A 14,882-nucleotide genomic window follows, 5' to 3' on the forward strand; every position below is an offset into this window, starting at 1 on the left:
TGTCGTACCGGGGCCTGGTTCCTCTGCTGCAGGCCCATGCCACTGTCCTCTTTGAATTGAAGTCACGGGCATGTCTTGCAAAAAGCTGGGAAAGAGAACTCACGGGTCCGCCGCACCACCATGCCACAGTGCTCGTCAAAATGAACTCACGGAAGATTGTGTGTGCTGGTATTTTTATTAACAGTCTCTCTGGACGTCTCCGAAAAAAATTTAGGAGATCGACGCGTCCTTGCAAAAAGATGCATCAGGGACAATACTTGTATCGACGCGCATGTGTGTGTGTTTTCAGAGACACGTCATTGACCATGTCTTAAAAAAGTGCAGTGTTTAGCTATAACAAAGTTCCACTGTGCATAGATTACCCATGGTCGTTTTTGCATGCCGACGGGTCCTCACATTGGATTCGATGTAGATTGCACGCGCTGGATAGGCATCTCGTCTCCACGGGTAGGGGCCTCCCTTTGTTGTAAAGTGCACAGTGCATTTGACTGATTGATTTCCCCCTCTCCATGCCTTGGCCATGCTGCCCATCGTTTCACGCCACGCGGGTACCGGTCCGCGCCGCGCAGGTATTTAGTATACGGTGCCAGGCACATCCACCTCCATAACTTTAGCTACGTCATGGCAAACCGAGCCAACTCTAGCTCGGAGATGTTCTCAGGCGAAGCAATGATGACGCCGTTGCCAAATCCATCCGATACATCATCAATCCTTGTAAGTTCAACTACTAATTTGGTGGATGTTGTTTTCATAGTTCATATTACCTGATGGAGCTATTACTCGACGACTACCCAGGCTGCTCCATCGTCTCTCAGGCCGTTAACTATTAAGATGCTGTTGGATTCTTTCCACGAAGACAACGAACGCTTTCCATTGATTATCGACGGCATGCCAGTGTCAACGGTATAGTCACACTCAACTATATGGTTAAATGTTATCATACGTAATCAACTTGCTAACTTTTAATGAAAACATACACAGATCGTTCTGATAGGCATGATCAGTAACAAACAACTCAGCATGGATCACTGCACTTTTGACCTATACGACGGCACCGGGTCCCTAAATGTGTTATTCTGGTAAGTATTCAATGAAGCAGTGATTAGCATAGCATCTTTAGTGTGTATTGTTAACACGCAAAGCCCGTCATTTTTTCAACAGTTTTGGTTGCGCTCAGGACTCCAGGGATGCTTGGTCGTTCAAGTTAGAAAGTTCACTTTCACTAATGAATTGTACTTGTCAGACTATTTTCATCGTATCCTTTAGCTACAAATTTTCATCTAAACAGCAACGGGTCTACGTACGTGTCGTCGGGAGGGCTACCAGCTTGGAGCATTTTTTCAAATAAAAGCCTACATGGTCAGGTGCATGGAGCAGGATAAGATAATCCATCTTTTTAGATGCATGATTTTTTGATTGTTATCAATCGCTAATTCCTCTTGGACTCCTATTCATGTTTCAGGACTGTAAAAAACCTTCGACGACATAACCCATCACTTCCTCTACTGCATCAAGGCTCATGTTGACATATCTAGGCAAACCAGCTTAAAGGTTTGTCGTGCCAGGGGCTTATTCGTACTTAATTTATACTGTCTGGGTAACAAATTGATTACAATTAATAGCAGGAGAAACACGCTGCAAAGGTTACGTCTGCATCGACTGTCATGCCAATAAGCTATATCACTCCAAGCCAGATCCCAAATCACTGTAATCTTGAGGAAAAGATTTTCTCCATTTTGCGCGACCCAGCCTACCGGTGAGCACCTTGTATAGATTTATCGCAACCTGAAGTTCAACTCAGAATCATTATTAAGTTCTTTTAAATTTCAGCGACATAGAACATGGTGTGAGCCTAAAGTTGCTTCGCAGCGCGGTGGGCTCGAGTCAAGACGATATCATGTAATTTATTTTCTGACATGTCCTTGTTGGAATTATGCCCTAGAGGCAATAATAAATATAGTTATTATTATAATTCCTGTATCAAGATAATAGTTTATTATCCATGCTATAATTGTATTGAATGAAGACTCATTTACATGTGTGGATACATAGACAAAACACCGTCCCTAGCATGCCTCTAGTTGGCTAGCCAGTTGATCGATGATAGTCAGTGTCTTCTGATTATGAACAAGGTGTTGTTGCTTGATAACTGGATCACGTCATTGGGAGAATCACGTGATGGACTAGACCCAAACTAATAGACGTAGCATGTTGATCGTGTCATTTTGTTGCTACAGTTTTCTGCGTGTCAAGTATTTATTCCTATGACCATGAGATCATATAACTCACTGACACCGGAGGAATGCTTTGTGTGTATCAAACGTCGCAATGTAACTGGGTGACTATAAAGATGCTCCACAGGTATCTTCGAAGGTGTTAGTTGAGTTAGTATGGATCAAGACTGGGATTTGTCACTCCGTGTGACGGAGAGGTATCTCGGGGCCCACTCGGTAATACAACATCACACACAAGCCTTGCAAGCAATGTAACTTAGTGTAAGTTGCGGGATCTTGTATTACGGAACGAGTAAAGAGACTTGCCGGTAAACGAGATTGAAATAGGTATGCGGATACTGACGATCGAATCTCGGGCAAGTAACATACCGAAGGACAAAGGGAATGACATACGGGATTATACGAATCCTTGGCACTGAGGTTCAAACGATAAGATCTTCGTAGAATATGTAGGATCCAATATAGGCATCCAGGTCCCGCTATTGGATATTGACCGAGGAGTCTCTCGGGTCATGTCTACATAGTTCTCGAACCCGCAAGGTCTGCACACTTAAGGTTCGACATTGTTTTATGCGTATTTGAGTTATATGGTTGGTTACCGAATGTTGTTCGGAGTCCCGGATGAGATCACGGACGTCACGAGGGTTTCCGGAATGGTCCGGAAACGAAGATTGATATATAGGATGACCTCATTTGATTACCGGAAGGTTTTCGGAGTTACCGGGAATGACGAATGGGTTCCGGGAGTTCACCGAGGGGGCAACCCACCCCGGGGAAGCCCATAGGCATTGGGGGAGACACACCAGCCCATAGTGGGCTGGTGGGGCAGCCCACAAGTGCCCTATGCGCCAAGGAGAAGAAAATCAAGAGAGAAAGAAAAAAAAAGGAGGAGGTGGGAAGGAAGGGGGACTCCCTCCCACCAAACCTAGTCCAACTCGGTTTGGGGGGGAGAGTCCTCCCCCTTGGACTCGGCCGACCCCTTGGGGCTCCTTGAGCCCCAAGGCAAGGCCCCCTCCCTCCCACCTATATATATGGAGGTTTTAGGGCTGATTTGAGATGACTTTTCCACGGCAGCCCGACCACATACCTCCACGGTTTTTCCTCTAGATCGCGTTTCTGCGGAGCTCGGGCGGAGCCCTGCTGAGACAAGGTCATCACCAACCTCCGGAGCGCCGTCACGCTGCCGGAGAACTCTTCTACCTCTCCGTCTCTCTTGCTGGATTAAGAAGGCCGAGATCATCGTCGAGCTGTACGTGTGCTGCACGCGGAGGTGCCGTCCGTTCGGTACTAGATCGTGGGACTGATCGCGGGATTGTTCGCGGGGCAGATCGAGGGACGTGAGGACGTTCCACTACATCAACCCGTTCTCTAACGCTTCTGCTGTACGGTCTACAAGGGTACGTAGATCACTCATCCCCTCTCGTAGATGGACATCACCATGATAGGTCTTCGTGCGCGTAGGAAAAATTTTGTTTCCCATGCGGCGTTCCCCAACAGTGGTATCAGAGCTAGGTTCATGCGTAGATGTCTTCTCGAGTAGAACACAAAAGTTTTTGTGGACGGTGATGTGCGTTCTGCTGCCCTCCTTAGTCTTTTCTTGATTCCGCGGTATTGTTGGATTGAAGCGGCTTGGACCGACATTACTAGTACGCTTACGAGAGACTGGTTTCATCGTTACGAGTAACCCCCTTTGCTCAAAGATGAGTGGCAAGTGTCGGTTTCTCCAACTTTAGTTGAATCGGATTTGACCAAGGAGGTCCTTGGATGAGGTTAAATAGCAACTCATATATCTCCGTTGTGGTGTTTGCGTAAGTAAGATGCGATCCTACTAGATACCCTTGGTCACCACGTAAAACATGCAACAACAAAATTAGAGGACGTCTAACTTGTTTTTGCAGGGTATGATTTTGATGTGATATGGCCAACGATGTGATGTGATATATTGGATGTATGAGATGATCATGTTGTAATAGAAATATCGACTTGCACGTCGATGGTACGGCAACCGGCAGGAGCCATAGGGTTGTCTTTATACTAATGTTTGTACTTGCAGATGCGTTTACTATTTTGCTAGGATGTAGCTTTAGTAGTAATAGCATAAGTAGCACGACAACCCCGATGGCAACACGTTGATGGATGATCATGGTGTGGCGCCGGTGACAAGAAGATCGTGCCGGTGCTTTGGTGATGGAGATCAAGAAGCACGTGATGATGGCCATATCATGTCACTTATGAATTGCATGTGATGTTAATCCTTTTATGCACCTTATTTTGCTTAGAACGACGGTAGCATTATGAGGTGATCTCTCACTAAAATTTCAAGACGAAATTGTGTTCTCCCCGACTGTGCACCGTTGCTACAGTTCGTCGTTTCGAGACACCACGTGATGATCGGGTGTGATAGACTCAACGTTCACATACAACGGGTGCAAAACAGTTGCGCACGCGGAACACTCGGGTTAAGCTTGACGAGCCTAGCATGTGCAGACATGGCCTCGGAACACATGAGACCGAAAGGTCGATCATGAATCATATAGATGATATGATTAGCATAGGGATGCTTACCACTGAAACTATACTCAACTCACGTGATGATCGGACTTGAGATAGTGTAAGTGGATCATGAACCACTCAAATGACTAGAGAGATGTACTTTTTGAGTGGGAGTTTAGCATATAATTTGATTAAGTTGAACTCTAATTATCTTGAACATAGTCTAAGTCCACTTTGAATATATTTGTGTTGTAGATCATGGCTCACGCGACAGTCATCCTGAATTTTAATACGTTCCTAGAGAAAGCTAAGTTGAAAGATGATGGAAGCAACTTTGTAGACTGGGCTCGTAATCTTAAGCTAATCTTACAAGCTGGGAAGAAGGATTATGTCCTTAATGCTGCGCTAGGAGATGAACCACCCGCTACGGCTGATCAGGATGTTAAGAACGCTTGGTTAGCACGTAAGGAGGACTACTCAATAGTTCAATGTGCAGTCTTGTATGGCTTAGAACCGGGACTTGAACGTCGCTTTGAGCGTCATGGAGCATTTGAGATGTTCCAGGAGTTGGAGTTTATCTTTCAGAAGAACGCCCGGATCGAGAGGTATGAGACCTCCGATAAATTCTATGCTTGCAAGATGGAGGAAAACTCGTTTGTCAGTGAACATGTGCTCAAAATGTCTGGGTACTCAAACCGTCTAGCTGAGCTGGGGATTGAACTCCCGCAAGAAGCTATCACTGACAGAATCCTTCAATCACTGCCGCCAAGCTATAAAGGCTTTGTGTTGAACTACAACATGCAAGGGATGAACAAGTCTCCCGGCGAGTTGTTCGCGATGCTAAAAGTCGCAGAGTCTGAACTCCGTAAAGAGCATCAAGTGTTGATGGTGAGCAAGACCACTAGTTTCAAGAGAAATGGCAAAGGCAAGAAGGGCAATTCGAAGAAGAGCGGCAAGCCTCTTGTCAATCCGCCGAAGAAACCCAAGGCTGGACCTAAGCCTGAAACAGAGTGCTTCTATTGCAAGGGTATGGGTCACTGGAAGTGCAATTGCCCCAAGTATCTGGCAGATAAGAAGGCAGGCAAAGAAAAATCAGGTATATTTGATATACATGTTATTGATGTGTACTTAACCGGCTCTCGTAGTAGTGCCTGGGTATTTGATACCGGTTCTGTTGCTCATATTTGCAACTCGAAACAGGAACTGCGGAATAGGCGAAGGCTGGCGAAAGATGAAGTGACGATGCGCGTAGGAAATGGTTCCAAGGTTGATGCAATCGCCGTCGGCACAGTGTCACTTCAGCTACCATCAGGATTAGTGATGAACTTAAATCATTTTTATTTAGTGCCTGCGTTGAGCATGAACATTATATCTGGATCTTGTTTATTGCGAGACGGTTACTCTTTTAAGTCTGAGAATAATGGTTGTTCTATTTCTATGAGTAACATCTTTTATGGTCATGCACCGAATGTGAGAGGATTGTTCATATTGAATCTTGATAGCGATAGGCATATACATAACATTGAGACCAAAAGAGTTAGAGTAAACAATGATAGCGCCATATTTTTGTGGCACTGCCGCTTGGGTCATATTGGTGTAAAACGCATGAAGAAACTCCATGCTGATGGACTTTTGGAGTCACTTGATTTTGATTCACTTGACACGTGCGAACCATGCCTCATGGGCAAGATGACTAAGACTCCGTTCTCCGGAACAATGGAGCGTGCAAGTGACTTGTTGGAAATCATACATACCGATGTGTGTGGTCCAATGAGCATAGAGGCACGTGGCGGATATCGTTATTTTCTCACCTTCACTGACGATTTAAGTAGATATGGTTATGTCTACTTGATGAAGCACAAGTCTGAAACATTTGAAAAGTTCAAGCAATTCCAGAGTGAAGTGGAAAATCATCGTAACAAGAAGATCAAGTTCCTACGGTCTGATCGTGGGGGTGAATATCTGAGTTTCGAGTTTGGTGCTCACTTAAGACAATGTGGAATTGTTTCGCAGTTAACACCGCCTGGAACACCACAGCGTAATGGTGTGTCCGAACGTCGTAATCGTACTTTGTTAGAGATGGTGCGATCTATGATGTCTCTTACTGATTTGCCGTTATCATTTTGGGGTTATGCATTAGAAACAGCTGCATTCACTTTAAATATGGCACCATCGAAATCCGTTGAGACGACACCATACGAACTGTGGTATGGCAAAAGGCCAAAGTTGTCGTTTCTTAAAGTTTGGGGATGTGATGCTTATGTCAAAAAGCTTCAGCCTGAAAAGCTGGAACCCAAAGCGGAAAAGTGCGTCTTCATAGGTTACCCAAAAGAGACAGTTGGGTACACCTTCTATCTCAAATCCGAGGGCAAAGTGTTTGTTGCTAAAAACGGAGCTTTTTTTGAGAAGGAGTTTCTCTCGAGAGAATTGAGTGGGAGGAAGATAGAACTTGACGAGGTTGTCGAACCTCTCATCCCTCTGGATGGTGGCGCAGGGCAAGGGGAAACCTCTATCGTTGCGACGCCGGTTGAGGAGGAAGTTAATGATGATGATCATGAAACTCCAGTTCAAGTTTCTGTTGAACCACGCAGGTCGATGAGATCATGCGCTGCTCTAGAGTGGTACGGTAATCCCGTCTTATCAATCATGTTGTTAGACAACAATGAACCTGCAAATTATGAAGAAACAATGGTGGGCCCAGATTCCAACAAATGGCTAGAAGCCATGAAGTCCGAGATAGGATCCATGTATGAGAACAAAGTGTGGACTTTGGAGATACTACCTGAGGGCCGCAAGGCTATTCAGAACAAATGGATCTTTAAGAAGAAGACGGACGCTGACGGTAATGTGACCGTTTATAAAGCTCGACTTGTGGCAAAGGGTTTTTCACAAGTTCCAGGAGTTGACTACGATGAGACTTTCTCACCCGTAGCGATGCTTAAGTCCGTCAGAATCATGTTAGCAATAGCTGCATTTTTCGATTATGAAATCTGGCACATGGGTGTCAAAACGGCGTTCCTTAACGGTTTCCTTAAGGAAGAGTTGTATATGATGCAGCCCGAAGGTTTTGTCGATCCTAAAAATGCTGACAAGGTGTGCAAACTCCAGCGATCCATTTATGGACTGGTGCAAGCATCTCGAAGTTGGAACAAACGCTTTGATGAGGTGATCAAAGCATTTGGGTTTATACAAGTGGTTGGAGAATCTTGTATTTACAAGAAAGTGAGTGGGAGCTCTGTGGCATTTCTGATATTATATGTGGATGACATATTGCTGATTGGAAACAACGTAGAGCTTTTGGAGAGCATAAAAGGTTACTTGAATAAAAGTTTCTCTATGAAGGACCTAGGAGAAGCTGCTTACATTCTAGGCATTAAGATCTATAGGGATAGATCAAAACGCCTGATAGGACTTTCACAAAGCACATACCTTGATAAAGTTTTGAAGAGGTTCAAAATGGAACAGTCCAAGAAAGGGTTCTTGCCAGTTTTACAAGGTACGAGATTGAGTAAGACTCAGTGCCCAGCAACTGATGAAGATAGAGAGCATATGCGCTCCGTCCCCTATGCCTCAGCCATAGGTTCTATCATGTATGCAATGTTGTGCACTAGACCGGATGTTAGCCTGGCCATAAGTATGGCAGGTAGGTTCCAGAGTAATCCAGGAGTGGATCACTGGACAGCGGTCAAGAATATCCTGAAGTACCTGAAAAGGACTAAGGAGATGTTACTCGTGTATGGAGGTGACGAAGAGCTCGCCGTAAAAGGTTACGTCGATGCAAGCTTTGACACAGATCCGGACGACTCTAAGTCGCAAACCGGATACGTATTTATTCTTAATGGGGGTGCAGTAAGCTGGTGCAGTTCCAAGCAAAGCGTCGTAGCAGATTCTACATGTGAAGCGGAGTACATGGCTGCCTCGGAAGCAGCTAAGGAGGGTGTCTGGATGAAGCAGTTCATGACGGATCTTGGAGTGGTGCCAAGCGCACTGAATCCAATAACCTTGTTCTGTGACAACACTAGTGCCATTGCCTTAGCAAAGGAACCACGGTTTCACAAGAAGACCAGACACATCAAACGATGCTTCAACCTCATCCGTGACTACGTCGAGGAAGAGGACGTAAATATATGCAAAGTGCACATGGATCTGAATGTAGCAGACCCGCTGACTAAACCTCTTCCACAGCCAAAACATGATCGACACCGGAACTGTATGGGTGTTAGATTTATTACAATGTAATTCACATGGTGATGTGAGCGCTAGATTATTGACTCTAGTGCAAGTGGGAGACTGTTGGAATTATGCCCTAGAGGCAATAATAAATATAGTTATTATTATAATTCCTGTATCAAGATAATAGTTTATTATCCATGCTATAATTGTATTGAATGAAGACTCATTTACATGTGTTGATACATAGACAAAACACCGTCCCTAGCATGCCTCTAGTTGGCAAGCCAGTTGATCGATGATAGTCAGTGTCTTCTGATTATGAACAAGGTGTTGTTGCTTGATAACTGGATCACGTCATTGGGAGAATCACGTGATGGACTAGACCCAAACTAATAGACGTAGCATGTTGATCGTGTCATTTTGTTGCTACAGTTTTCTGCATGTCAAGTATTTATTCCTATGACCATGAGATCATATAACTCACTGACACCGGAGGAATGCTTTGTGTGTATCAAACGTCGCAACGTAACTGGGTGACTATAAAGATGCTCTACAGGTATCTCCGAAGGTGTTAGTTGAGTTAGTATGGATCAAGACTGGGATTTGTCACTCCGTGTGACGGAGAGGTATCTCGGGGCCCACTCGGTAATACAACATCACACACAAGCCTTGCAAGAAATGTAACTTAGTGTAAGTTGCGGGATCTTGTATTACGGAACGAGTAAAGAGACTTGCCGGTAAACGAGACTGAAATAGGTATGCGGATACTGACGATCGAATCTCGGGCAAGTAACATACCGAAGGACAAAGGGAATGACATACGAGATTATACGAATTCTTGGCACTGAGGTTCAAACGATAAGATCTTCGTAGAATATGTAGGATCCAATATGGGCATCCAGGTCCCGCTATTGGATATTGACCGAGGAGTCTCTCGGGTCATGTCTACATAGTTCTCGAACCCACAGGGTCTGCACACTTAAGGTTCGACATTGTTTTATGCGTATTTGAGTTATATGGTTGGTTACCGAATGTTGTTTGGAGTCCCGGATGAGATCACGGACGTCACGAGGGTTTCCGGAATGGTCCGGAAACGAAGATTGATATATAGGATGACCTCAGTTGATTACCGGAAGGTTTTCGGAGTTACCGGGAATGACGAATGGGTTCCGGGAGTTCACCGGGGGGGCAACCCACCCCGGGGAAGCCCATAGGCATTGGGGGAGACACACCAGCCCTTAGTGGGCTGGTGGGGCAGCCCACAAGTGCCCTATGCGCCAAGGAGAAGAAAATCAAGAGAGAAAGAAAAAAAAGGAGGAGGTGGGAAGGAAGGGGGACTCCCTCCCACCAAACCTAGTCCAACTCGGTTTGGGGGGGGGAGAGTCCTCCCCCTTGGACTAGGCCGACCCCCTTGGGGCTCCTTGAGCCCCAAGGCAAGGCCCCCTCCCTCCCACCTATATATACGGAGGTTTTAGGGCTGATTTGAGACGACTTTTCCACGGCAGCCCGACCACATACCTCCACGGTTTTTCCTCTAGATCGCGTTTCTGCGGAGCTCGGGCGGAGCCCTGCTGAGACAAGGTCATCACCAACCTCCGGAGCGCCGTCACGCTGCCGGAGAACTCTTCTACCTCTCCGTCTCTCTTGCTGGATCAAGAAGGCCGAGATCATCGTCGAGCTGTACGTGTGCTGAACGCGGAGGTGCCGTCCGTTCGGTACTAGATCGTGTGACTGATCGCGGGATTGTTCGCGGGGCGGATCGAGGGACGTGAGGACGTTCCACTACATCAACTGCGTTCTCTAACGCTTCTGCTGTACGGTCTACAAGGGTACGTAGATCACTCATCCCCTCTCGTAGATGGACATCACCATGATAGGTCTTCGTGCGCGTAGGAAAAATTTTGTTTCCCATGCGGCGTTCCCCAACAGTCCTCGCTATTCTTTAACTTGAAAAAATTATTTCAAATTACGAATGTGTATTCTTCAAATTTCAGGAAACTGATAACAAAGCAACTCGAACTCGGGGAGATCTACACTGACGAACGACATTTCAAGGCTTCGCAGTTATGATCTTCCAGCTGATTTTGTAACTCTGATTAATGTACCGTCGTAATGTTAGGGTAATCTGGATATGGTTTAAGAACAACAGTTATTCTTGTATTATTATAATTTCATCTAGCATTATGATATTGCTAATCATATATATGTCCACACCCTACTCCCTCGTTACAAAACATGGCCGTTTGAACTATTCACCCACCCACTCCTCGCTTGCTCCCTCATTCCAAACACACTGTGCCTCCATCGACCAACGACCAACTCCAACACTCCCCTTCCTCCTGCCACCTCTGCCTCCATCGACCAACTCCAACACTCCCCTTCCTCCATGTCCAGCATCATTCCCATGTCAGTTCTTGACAATGAGCAACTTCTGGTAGAAATCCTTTACAGGCTATCATGCACTCGTTCACTCATCTACAGCTCTGCTGTTAGTCCCCAATGGAAGTGTATATCTAGATCCCAGCCTTTCATTGAAGCATACGTTCGTCGCAATCGCCCGGCCATGCTCGGATTCTTGGCCGAGTTCGAACGTGGTTACAGCCTCCATTTTTGGGTCGTCGATGCATTAGCTTTGCAAGGTGAGGCCACCAGAGCTCTCCTTCATTCACGTATCAATGATTATTCCTCTCACGAAAACGCATAATAGCATCTGAGTCTGGTGAGCTGCTCGTATGTGTCAGCAGCCCTCCTTTTGTTTCCTCTGACACAGACGATATAACTATCGATGGGTACTACACTTTCTTTCCAAGCTCGTTTCCACCTGCATACTCATTTTTAGCAACTCGTATTCCTCGGGTGCCTCGCCTGAATGGCCAGCAAAGTCCCAACTTCTATGGTCAATTTGGCATCTTGCAGAGAGCCGGTCAGACAGCGTTTTCCTTGTTCGTTAAAGATGCAGCAGGCCCTTATAATAGATCTTACGATGGTATTAAATTCAGGTCCAAAACTGATTTTCATGTACACGTGTGTGTGTTCAGAGACGGGGCTTGGACAAGATTTGTGTCTGATCCTTTTCCATATCGTCCTCCTTGCATCTTTCACATAGATCCTTACTCCATTTTATCCGGCAGCTCATTATACATGATGTATGTTGTAGGCGTGTTAATTCGCTTTGACATTCCTAGCTCTAGATTCACTGTCATGCATCTACCAATTTCAGCTAGGTCATGTCTCGATTACAGTGTTTCCCTTAATGAGTCTGGCATCTTGTCTTTGGTAAATTGTTCTCATGGCTGACTCAATACCTGGCTGCTTCAACTAGTGCACGGCCACTTACAGTGGAGCTGTTGCGCAAAACTAGATTTAGTCCACACATTTTCCAGTACGGTTGGTCCTAATATATGGTAGTCCGCGTTTGGCATTTATTACGGGGATGTTGGCCCTGGTGATTTCTACTCCGTGCAAATCAGATCATCTAGCAAGAACTCATCGGTTGTTCTACTAGCCTTCGCATTCGATCATGGCATGTTTGTTGTTGACACGGTTAACGACACTGTCAAAGGTTTGCGCTGGTTACCCGAGGATGGTCAGATGAGGCAAGCATTTTCCTTGACCGAGCGTTGTCCACCGACCTTCCGTGATTGAAGCAATTGCTACTGTTTGATCACCGGAAACAATGGTTTTACTATGTGTTTTGTATGCGATGGGTACAGTGTGTCCACGTATTTGTTATTTCCCATTACCCTTTGTTGTAATCCGTCATTTGTAACCGATGAACAATTGATGAATCTTGTTATATAACAAGAGTTGTATCCGGATAGACGCATTCTAAAGTTCTTTATTTCTATACACACGAGAAATAGTGATGAATTGAGTCGCGTTGACTTCTATAAAAATGAAAACTGATGTAGCTTTCAAATAAATTCTTATAACGCTTTTACTCTCTATACACAAAAACGCTAGTATTCTTATCCGGATTGCTATGGACGTTCAAAAACCGTCCAGGGAGCCGTGAAGGCACGCACTAACAGTTTCTGATAAAAAAAACGCCCGGTTGTTCACAATCTTATTGGTAATAGAACTTTGTCACCAGCTTACGAGCTCAATTCACGTATAGAAAAAACACCACCCAATAAAATGAATATATTTCTGCAATGTATTAATCTGGACCCGCGTGGCCGTCTTGTAAAACAACCATATGGGGCGGGTTACGTTTTATGTTAGTTCTTACCAAGTATCTTGCATGCATTGCGGAGTTTGTTGCGCAAGATGACAGAAGGAAATATGGTTGTCCAAGAACAAATGGGGCACGTTGAACAAATGGTCAGGGAGAAGAACAATAGACAGCATAAGCATATGCTTTTTGTTGTAGTTTTGATAGTGATCTCTCTGATTATATCTATCAAGCTTGCATCATAGTGTGTTGGTGTTAGAACTGCACTGCTTTTGTTGTTGTACTCTTGACAAAAAATTCGGGTTTAGTGACCTATTTGCTGCTGTACCGTGATGGAAAACTGAGTAATAGCATTCCTTTACTACACAAAATGTCTGTTTCCTGCTGCAAAAGTGTTGTATAATATTTTAGTTTGCACATCCCGTACCATATTGCAAAATGAATGATGATGTGTAGGATAAAAAATGGCAGAGCATCAGGGGACTTAATATGCCCAGATGATGTATGATAGACAAATGAACAGCATGTAACATATGCATTTACCCTTATGGATTTTGCATTTGTACATCCACTCACTTTAGACATACGCATCCTTGTAGCATTGCCGAGATTTGGCACCGTGAATCTGAAAAATCAATACATGGCCGCAAACTGAACCTAAGTGTTCATTACACCGTCGAATTCGGGATTTCTTAACATCCCTTCTAGACATTTTGTACCACCAAAAGCCAACTTCTACCAAAAAAATGCACGAGATGCGCATCAAATCCATCTTCTCTCCAACTACTATATCGGACTGGATATCTTGAACTAAAGGTTTGTGACTGGAATACACCGAAAATTCTTCATGAGCAGTTATTCCTCTTGTGGCCTTCAAGGCCACACTTGGAAAACTTTGGGACTTTCCTCTGTTTCTTTGCTGCACTTCCGTATGAGGGGCATGCCGAAGATTTGTGACCCCTCCCTCTACGAAGAGAGCAAAACTTTGTTCTGGGCTTGCTCACATTTTCATAACTTGGCTTTGCTCTTGCGTTTGTTGGCCTCCCTCGATCCCTCTTGCGTGATACCACATTCATTAAGCCTGACAATCCATTTGTTCCTGTTCTTACAGGCATATCTTGGTCATGAACTTGAGCTGCACCCTGGTCGTGTAACCCTCGACCATCACTCTCCTGGTTGGTTTCATTTAGAATGTTTATTGCATCCAGCAAGACCTTCATTGTGGCGCCATAAGCTTCGGTGTTCTTGTCGCCCATCTGTACAATCTCAAGCGCCTTGCTGTACAGTGAAGAGTGGCGATAAGTAGCATCCTTCAAAGCGGAATTGCATTCTTTATAGATCATCAGATGCTTTGGCAGAGCCTCACACGCGTTCTTCGTCCATCTCTTCATGATATGTACCTCCGGAATCTCCCTAACTCCAAGGGATAGTAGAACCTGATGAATAAGTATAATTCAGTTTTGTTGAAAATAACCGTGCTAATTATTTGCATTGAGTAAAGGTGTGTTTTATTTCTTGCATTCTATATTATAAGCTTATAACAACCAAAAAAAACCTGAAACATAAACTGAGCCCATTGGAAAACAACACAACTTTGAGCATCTTATAACGACATGAAGCAGCTGTACATTTGCTCTTGAAATAAAGATCAGAATTGGCTCTTGTGACATACCCGGATAGCATGGCAGCACAACATACCCATGTGTGAGTAAAGACCACACTCACATAAATATCCTCCAGATCCCTCATCAAACAAAACATGATATTGTGTCCTCGACCATGCTTGCCTCCTCTCTGCATATATGTGG

The 14,882-nt window shown here is 44.8% G+C and overlaps 1 pseudogene; it reads left to right on the forward strand.

The window, feature by feature from the left end:
- The first annotated feature begins 621 nt into the window (after positions 1-621).
- LOC123405054 lies at positions 622-10,970 on the forward strand (annotated as a pseudogene).
- Positions 10,971-14,882: the final 3,912 nt, after the last annotated feature.

The sequence above is a fragment of the Hordeum vulgare genome, chromosome 6H (genome assembly GCF_904849725.1).
Source record: "Hordeum vulgare subsp. vulgare chromosome 6H, MorexV3_pseudomolecules_assembly, whole genome shotgun sequence".
NCBI lineage: Eukaryota > Viridiplantae > Streptophyta > Magnoliopsida > Poales > Poaceae > Hordeum > Hordeum vulgare.